Source organism: Phascolarctos cinereus, unplaced genomic scaffold (assembly GCF_003287225.1).
Source record: "Phascolarctos cinereus isolate Bilbo 61053 unplaced genomic scaffold, phaCin_HiC Scaffold_1;HRSCAF=81, whole genome shotgun sequence".
Classification (NCBI taxonomy): Eukaryota; Metazoa; Chordata; class Mammalia; order Diprotodontia; family Phascolarctidae; genus Phascolarctos; species Phascolarctos cinereus.
The window spans coordinates 58,933,000-58,941,082 of NW_027555514.1; the positions used below are offsets into that span (position 1 = coordinate 58,933,000).

The following is an 8,083-nucleotide window of genomic DNA, read 5'->3' on the forward strand; positions in this document are numbered from 1 at the left end:
TAAAATCAATGATCTATCATGTTGCAGGAAACAGTCCAAATTTCTCTGTGTCCCAAGGGGACGTGGTTCTTAGCAGTGCTTGCTTTGACGTGGTAAGTGGGGCAAAAGTAGCTTGCACCCGTGAGGGACTTTGACGTTCACTTAAATTGTTTTTACACCTAGTCCAAGAGAATTGGGGTGGAATTATATTTATTACAACTGTGCAAATGTATTTACTGTTTAAGCCACTCTTTCTTCAAGTCCTAGCTGTCAACAGCTCTTCTCCTTATTTTTCTTAGAGCCCTTTAGGAGCCAAGAATGTTTTGTTTCTTCAGCCATGCACCTGAAGAGCTAAAATAACAATCTCGTTAATGAGAAGACAATAACGCTAACTGCAGTACTGTGCCATGTTATTGTAGGCCTTACCTTTTAATTGCTTAGTGCTGGCAACTTAACAGACAGTAATGAGTACGTTCTTCTGGGGTGGGTTTTTTTGTTGGGTTTTTTTTTTTCCACGAAACTCCTTAAGTGTATTGGAAACGGAGTTTATCTTGTGTACCGAGTGGAGAAAACTCTTATTAAAAGATGACTGAAGCATGTGGAATGAGGAGTTTATTTTGATGAGTAAGGTATGTCTTGATATTTTGCATTCAAATTCAAGAGGAAAAGGAGATAGGGTGGATTAGCCTCAATCATCTGGGAGATGACATTTCTCACTGTGTTTGAAGTATTTTATGAATTAGGGAATGGGACTGATTTTGAAGCTTAAATTAATTTAATCTGTTTGCTTTTGTTTGATGCAGCAGCTGGGCTGACACACCCAGTTTCTTTGAAAATGCTCAGCTTCAAGGGCCTAGGTTTAGAAGAGCCTGAGTGTAGTACAGAGGTGGTGTCTTCCTTTCTGGGGAGAAGAGGAAATCAGTTTTCAATTTCCCCTTGTTGACGTCTGGCATCCTCAACTAGGGATTGGCCTCCTGTGGAAAGGTAGACACCATCAGGCTTGCAGATTATGCTTTCAATTAAAGATGAACTTGCCAACTGAAGCAGACATGACAAAGAAAAGAGAAATTATTATCCCCACTCAGAATCCCAAGCACATTTTCATTGAAAGGGCCTCAGGGTGAAGATGAAAGGGGAAGAAAGGTTAAAAATGATTTGGGTCCATTAATGATGATTGACACCCAGTTTGTCATATACCTGACACCTCCCCTAAGATTCTCCTTCTAGTCTTTCAGCTCTGTATTTCACGTCTTACCTCCCTTAGGTGCCGACTTGTACATTTCTCTGATCTTGGGGGGATCCACATGTGTAAGACCACGAAATACAAACTTTTGTTCTAACTATTGGCATCTGTCCTCACTCTCCATTGTCATTTTTTTTTACTCAGATTTGGCACATTTTATTATTGATCATCAAAACATCAGAGACCGACCTTGTCGAAACATGAATTCCCTTGGTGTTGTGTAGGTCAGGTGCCAAACAGCAGTCCTCAGACATTCACTTACTTGCTTGCTTCCACAGATACATAAGCAGATTAGACAGTTTTTCTTGTGCCCAGCCCATGCAATACGGGACCCAGGAAGACACAAATTCAAACACCGAAACAGGTGAGAAAGGGATTTCCTGCCAGCCAGATGTGTATAGAAGTTACTCAGTTCCTAGGGTTGGGCTGAAGAGGAAGTATGTCCAACTCACAGCATGCATCCTGCAACATTCACTCTAGCACACCAGAAGAAAGAATGAGCCACCACTATCTGCAGGGATTTGCATCTTCTAATGAATTTTACTCTCTGGCGACTACTTTTAGAGAAAAAAAGGTATGAATGAAGATGCCCCCAGCAACAACCCCTGGAGGGGATCACTGCAGCTGTTCTCCAAACCTCCCTGACATTGCTGCTAGTTCAGTGGTGAAAACCAGAGCGTTGCTTATGCTCTCTGTACATGCTTTCCTCTTTGTTCCTTTTGCCAGAGGATTTAAAGCTGGAATAACATAGAACTGTAAGTTTTGAGATCAAAGGGACCTTAGGGGCCATCCCTCAGTCCAACCTTCCCATTTTACAGATGAGAAAACTGAAGCCAGAGAAGTTAAGTGATGTGTCACAGACATCACAGAACCAAGTCACAAAACTAGTAAGTAATAAAGCTGTGATTCGAAGTCATTTCCTCTAAATCAAAATCCAAGACTTGTCCCACTTGGCCATGGTTTGAAACAATAGGTCTAGTTAATGTGTCTTCTGGTTAACCTGGCTATCTTCACAACAAGCTCAAATTAGTTTTCAGTAGTGTGACTCTCAGAGGCCATCACATTCTTTTCCCATATTTGCTCATTATAAAAGTGAAGAGGAAGGTACGATTAACAACTACAATACTTGACTGGCATGGATAGAGGGCCAACTTAGTAAAGATGATCTGGGTTCAAGTTTTGCCTTTTACACATGTTAACTATATAACACAAAACAAGGCAGTTGACCACTTGGCACCCCAGAATACTCTAAGATTATAAATTACAGAATAGGTAGCAATGTGTATTAGCAGAGGAAATTTCTTCACCAGCGAGTTCTCTATACTAATAAAAATTCTCAGGTCCACACCCCCTCCAAGATCCTACCCAAAAAGTGCTTCCTTATAGCAGACAGACACACAGCCCCACACAGGGCTGCCTCTTCTCAAATTCCTTCTGATGGAACAAGAAAGGGAAATGGTCTGGTATCTTTTTGGAAAGGAGGGCCTTTGGAAAGGCTTAACGAAAGCATATAAGTGGTTATGACATTCCTTATCTAAACAAACAAAATCAGTCCTGATTGCAAACCAGTCTCCAGAATCTAAGTGGTCCCAATCCATCTGTAAGTCACAGAATGCCAGAGCTGGAAGGAACCTCAAAGGCCCCATCCAATCTAAGTCAGACTTGAAGTAGGAATGGCTTCTACAACATTCAATGTGACAAATAGTCATTCGGCTTTCCCTTGATGATCTCCATTCATTCTAAATTCTAACCCATTGCCTTCTAAATGCAGCCCATTTCACAGTGGGATGGCTCTTCAAGCCCAAGTCTACTTCTATAATTATCATCATTGCTCTTGATTCTGACCCCAAGTCTAAGCAAAAAAAAAAATTCTGATATCTCTCTGAATGACAGCCCTTTAAATGTTTGAAGGCAAATGCTATGTCTCTTCTCAATCTTCTCTTCTCCAGGCTAAATACCCCTAATTCCTTCCACTAATCCCCAGATGTCATGGCCCTTCACCATTCTGTTCACCTTCCTTTTGCCCTAGGGTTCTTAACCATTTTTGTGACATGAATCCCTTTGGCAGTCTGGTGAAGCCTACTGGCCCCCTCTCAGAATGTTTTGAAATGCTTAAGATAAAATGCTAAGTTTACAAAGGAAACCAATTCTATAGAAATACAGTTATCAAACCTTTTTTTAATCAATTCACAAGTGCTCACTTGGGCAGTACATATATTAAAATTGGAATAATACAGAGAAAATCAGCGAGGCTCCTGTGCAAGGGTGCCATACAAATTTTGAAGGGATTGGTATTTTTTTTTCTCAGCATGGCTAATGTGGAAATATGTTTTGCATTACTTTATTATATGTATAATAGGTAATGTATTCCTTGCCCCCTTAATAGGATGACAGGAAAGAATTTAGAACTGAAATTTTTTTTAATTTTTAAAATTCAATTAAAAAAAAAGTTCACAGACCCCAGATTAAGAAACCTTGCTCTAAATGGTCTCTGGTTTTTCAATGTCCTTCCTAAAAGGTGGCACCCTATACTGAGCATAATATTCTAATGGATACTGGGAATATTATGGGTGAAAAAGACAGGTGCTCTGGTAATAAAGTTCAGTTTCCTCATCTGAAAATGAAGGAAGCTGGATTTAATGGCCTCTAAGGCTTTTGCCCTCTCATCTATAATTCTGGGTTCCTATGAAACCACTTATAAGGACGGTTTGAGAGAAGGGAGGGAAAGACAGTAAATATATACCACATATAATATATACATGAGTATATATACATATTACAGATCCATATGTATATATATGGAAGTAGACATAGATATACATAGATATAGGTGCTTACATTCCAAAATCTATGACAAATCAAGCCAGATGCCTTCTTTCTTGGTTACTTAGTCAACATTTTTTTTTCAGTTATGTCAGAACCTTCATGACCCCATTTAGGGTTTTCTTGGCAAAGACACTAGAATGGATTGCCATTTCCTTCTCCAGCTCATTTTACAGATGAGGAAACTGAGGCAAATAGGGTTAAATGACTTGCTCAGGGTCACACAGCTAGTAGATGTCTGAGGCTAGATTTGAAGTCAGGAAGATGAATCTTCCTGACTCCAGGCCCAGCACTCTATCCACTACAACACCTAGCTCCTCCTTGGTCACTTAGGATTAGGGTAAAAGAGATACCAAGCCCCAGTTTTAGGATGCAGTAGCATCCATTATTGCTTCTGCATTTCTACTAAAGCAGAGGGCTGCCCCAAACCTTCTTCTTAAGTTAAATCTGACTAAGGCAGAGGGGAAAAAGAATGGCTAGCATCTTCCCACATTACTGCATCCCTGTTACTGGCTGGCTAAGCTGTTAATCAGCATCTGTTCAACCAATATCCTATAACCACTGGTCTAATACTGAACATTCAGCCAATCAATAAGGTTGGTGCAAAGAGAAAGCAAGAGTGTTGCTTCTTTGCCTCTCTGTATTATACAAACGGCTCTAAGTCTCTTCAAACTTTCCAGGAGTCATAAAAAGGTGTCAAGCTCTTATCACAGAGAATTGAAAGTTATTCCTGAGAACTCTTCTTCAGAAAACAATAAATAATTATCTTGTCAGCTAGAATGCGGTTTTAAATTTCTCTTCAAGGAATGATGTTTAATGTTTGACTTCTTTATTTCTTTTTTTTTCAAGTGAAGTTTCTGCTTGTATCTGCAGGAACAAACTAACATCTTAACCCAAAATCAACATAAATATGTTAATTTTCCCAGACCCAGTTTATCCAAGCCCTCCAACATTCACTGCCTACATAGACCAAAGGTTGCAGAAGGAGTGCTCACCATCAAAATGGGCATGGAGCAGGTCCATTGGTACAAATGGCTCCATTGATCAAGCTTCAAATCATGGCCTTCTTAAATTCCTGGATTGCCCAGACCAAATCCATCCAGCTGTTGGTGGGAGGAGAAGTAGAAAAGTGGAAGTTGGAAAACAGGAGAAGAGCACCTGGTTCCACACAGGAACTGAATCTGAAAATAGCCAAGGACTCAAAGACAGTGAGATTCCTACTGAGGCTGCATTCCCCAGAGCCTTCCCCTTCCCTCCCTTTCCTTTCTTTGCTGAACTGCCCCTGCTGTCTCCAAGGCCAATCCCTGGATGAATTCCACCCTTCCTTCTACTCACTGCTCCATCTCCTCCCCTACTCCCTGCAGAGGATTGAAACTCTTCCAACGGACTAACTGTTAAAGTAGGTTTTGCCTCCAAATAAGCAGCTGTGGCAAGTAACCAGTTAGCGTGAATAAATGCAGTGTCTCTATTATACCTTAGACAAAGGTCTTCTCTTACAAAGCTACAATAGACCGGAGCGGCTGCCACAGCCGTGGTTAACCAAAACATCATCTTTCTGGGCCAAACCAGTTTCCCTGGGGTACCACCCACCATCACTTCCACCAGTCTGCTATTCATGGAAACGGAGATTTGGTGTAAACACAGGCTTTCCACTCAGCAACAGAGTATGAGCAGAGTAAATGGTTTGTAAAGAGAATTCCTTACAGCTTGCCACCCTATTTGTCAAAATTTAGTCCTGCATTACATTTTCCACCATGCCTTGACCCCTGCAGGGAAAAGCACAGGGCATTCATTTGAATGGGTTATTTACTGTATTTAATAGTCACAAAGAACTACCAACTGTGTTTCCATTCCGAAGATACTTGTTAGATAAGAAATTTCTAATTTCCATAGGAAACATCTTGGTCAATCCATTATTAAGCATTTATTAAATGCCCATTTTATTCCACTGTGCTGGATGCTAGGGATACAGTAACAAGAAATGAAATCATACCTGTCCTCAAAGAGTTTACATTCTATCATAGAAACAACATGTACATATATAAGTAGATTATATAAAAATATATTTATGTATGTATGTATATACCTAGATATACAAATATATATTATTATTGTTGTTGTTCAGTCATTTCAGTTGTGTCTGACTCTTCGTGACCCCATTTGGGGTTTTCTTGGCAAAGACATTAGTGTGGTTTGCTCATTCTATACATGAGGAAACTGAGGCAAACAAGATTAAGTGACTTGCCCAGGGTCACACAGTTACTAAATGTCTGAGGCTGGATTTGAAATCAAGAAGATGAATGTTCCTGACTCCAGAAGGGGTACTCTATCCACAGTGCCACCTATCTGATATAGATATAGATATATATAGATATATATATATATATGTATTTATACATTATATATATATGTATTTATACATTATATATCTGTATATGTGTAGATATATACATATATACATAAATATGAAGCATCTTTTGGGGAGAGAGAGAGAGAAAGAGAGTTTCGTGATTAAGTTTAAAGCTTTTTTGGTCTATGGGATCCCTTTTTCCTTTCTCCATTGTGTCCTCTACTCCTTTATAGCAAATACTCAGAGTACAATAGAAATCAGCTTACCATTATCTAGAGACAAAATTCATTATCAAAATATACACAACAAATAAAGTTTAAAAGGAGCAAGAAACTCCTGAAAGTAAGCAATACTATTCACTAGGTAACAGTGAGGCAGAGGAGTGGAGAGCAGATAAATTCACCAGGTGCCAATAACAGCAACAGTTAGGGAAACGACAAAATTCTGTCCAAGCAGATGCCTCTTTAAGAGTGTCACTATGCCAAAAAAGGTTCTAACTGGTCATGATTATATTCAGGTTAGGGTAGTGGTGGCCTTCACTTACAATCAGCTGGCCAACGGCCCTGTTGTATATCAGCACTCTGAGCACCTTTTTCTCTGTGTGATGCTCAAAAGAGCCCAAGAGGTAGATTTACCTCTACCTCCCCTCAGTCTCTGCCTCCTGTGATCCTTCAGTTCCTCCTTCCAGCTAGGAAAAACTACCCTTCTCATCAGCCCTCTTGCTAATAAGGAGGAACATAAAGTAAATACAAGGTAATTTGAAGGGGGGGAGGGAAGGAGCAATAGCGGGGTGGGGGTGGGGGAACAGGAAAGGCCCCACACAAGAAGCAGCAATGGAGTTTCTGAGAGGCTATGTGTAGTGCTGTAAGTCAGAAGAACACATACAGCAGATCTCCACCCTAGCTTACAAAGACTAAAATCTCATTAAGCCACATAGCCTTTGTGAGACTGGTTGAATAATTCCTGTTTTACAGGTAGGCCACAGAGAGAGGTTAATTGTCTTTCCCAAGCTACCTTAGCAACTCAGTCAGGAGCCTTCACTAGAGCTGCTCTGAGCCCCTGCTATTTCCAGCTCTCAAACCACATTGACTTCTCAATCCTGAGTTCAGTTACATCTTAGAAGATGCACTGCCTCACTGCCCTGTAAGAAAATGCTTTCCAAATAATAACAGAACTGTAACTTTGACTAACTCAAAACCAGCTGTTCAAAGAATTTATTTTTCCAGTCCTGAGCCTTATAAATAGTAGCAGCACACGACTATGGCACTTAACATTTGCATAGTACTTAACAGTTTACAAGGGTCTTTCTTAAACATTATTTCGATTCTGACTACAGACCTGTGAATGAGGTAGGGCTGGGAGGAACTTACTAAGGTCTCACAGCTAATAAATGGTAGGGCCAGGACCTTAGAAACAATCTAGTCTAACCCAGAGACAGTAAATGTCTTGCCCAAGGTCATACAGAGCCAAGATTACAACTTAGGTCACCTGATCCCATGCTGCCTTTCTAACAACCTACTCTAAACTGACACTTACTAGCTGTGTGACCCTAGGCAAGTCACTTAACCCTGTTTGCCTCAGTTTCCCCATCCACAAAAATGAACTGAAGAAGGAAATGGCAAACCACTCCAGTATCTTTGGCAAGAAAACCCCAGATGGGGTCACAAAGTGAGAGACATGACTGAAAA

The 8,083-nt window shown here is 40.3% G+C and overlaps 1 long non-coding RNA gene and 1 other non-coding gene across 2 annotated transcripts; one reads left to right on the forward strand and one right to left on the reverse strand.

Annotated features, from left to right (window-relative positions):
• Window positions 1-465: 465 nt before the first annotated feature.
• LOC144457724 (uncharacterized) lies at window positions 466-5,496 on the reverse strand. Its single transcript, XR_013487173.1, has 3 exons — window positions 5,381-5,496; window positions 5,041-5,148; window positions 466-953 (listed from the first exon to the last, which is right to left on the reverse strand). It is a non-coding gene; the product is annotated as an uncharacterized LOC144457724 (long non-coding RNA).
• LOC144455157 (U6 spliceosomal RNA) lies at window positions 3,416-3,523 on the forward strand. Its single transcript, XR_013483866.1, has one exon. It is a non-coding gene; the product is annotated as a U6 spliceosomal RNA (small nuclear RNA).
• Window positions 5,497-8,083: the final 2,587 nt, after the last annotated feature.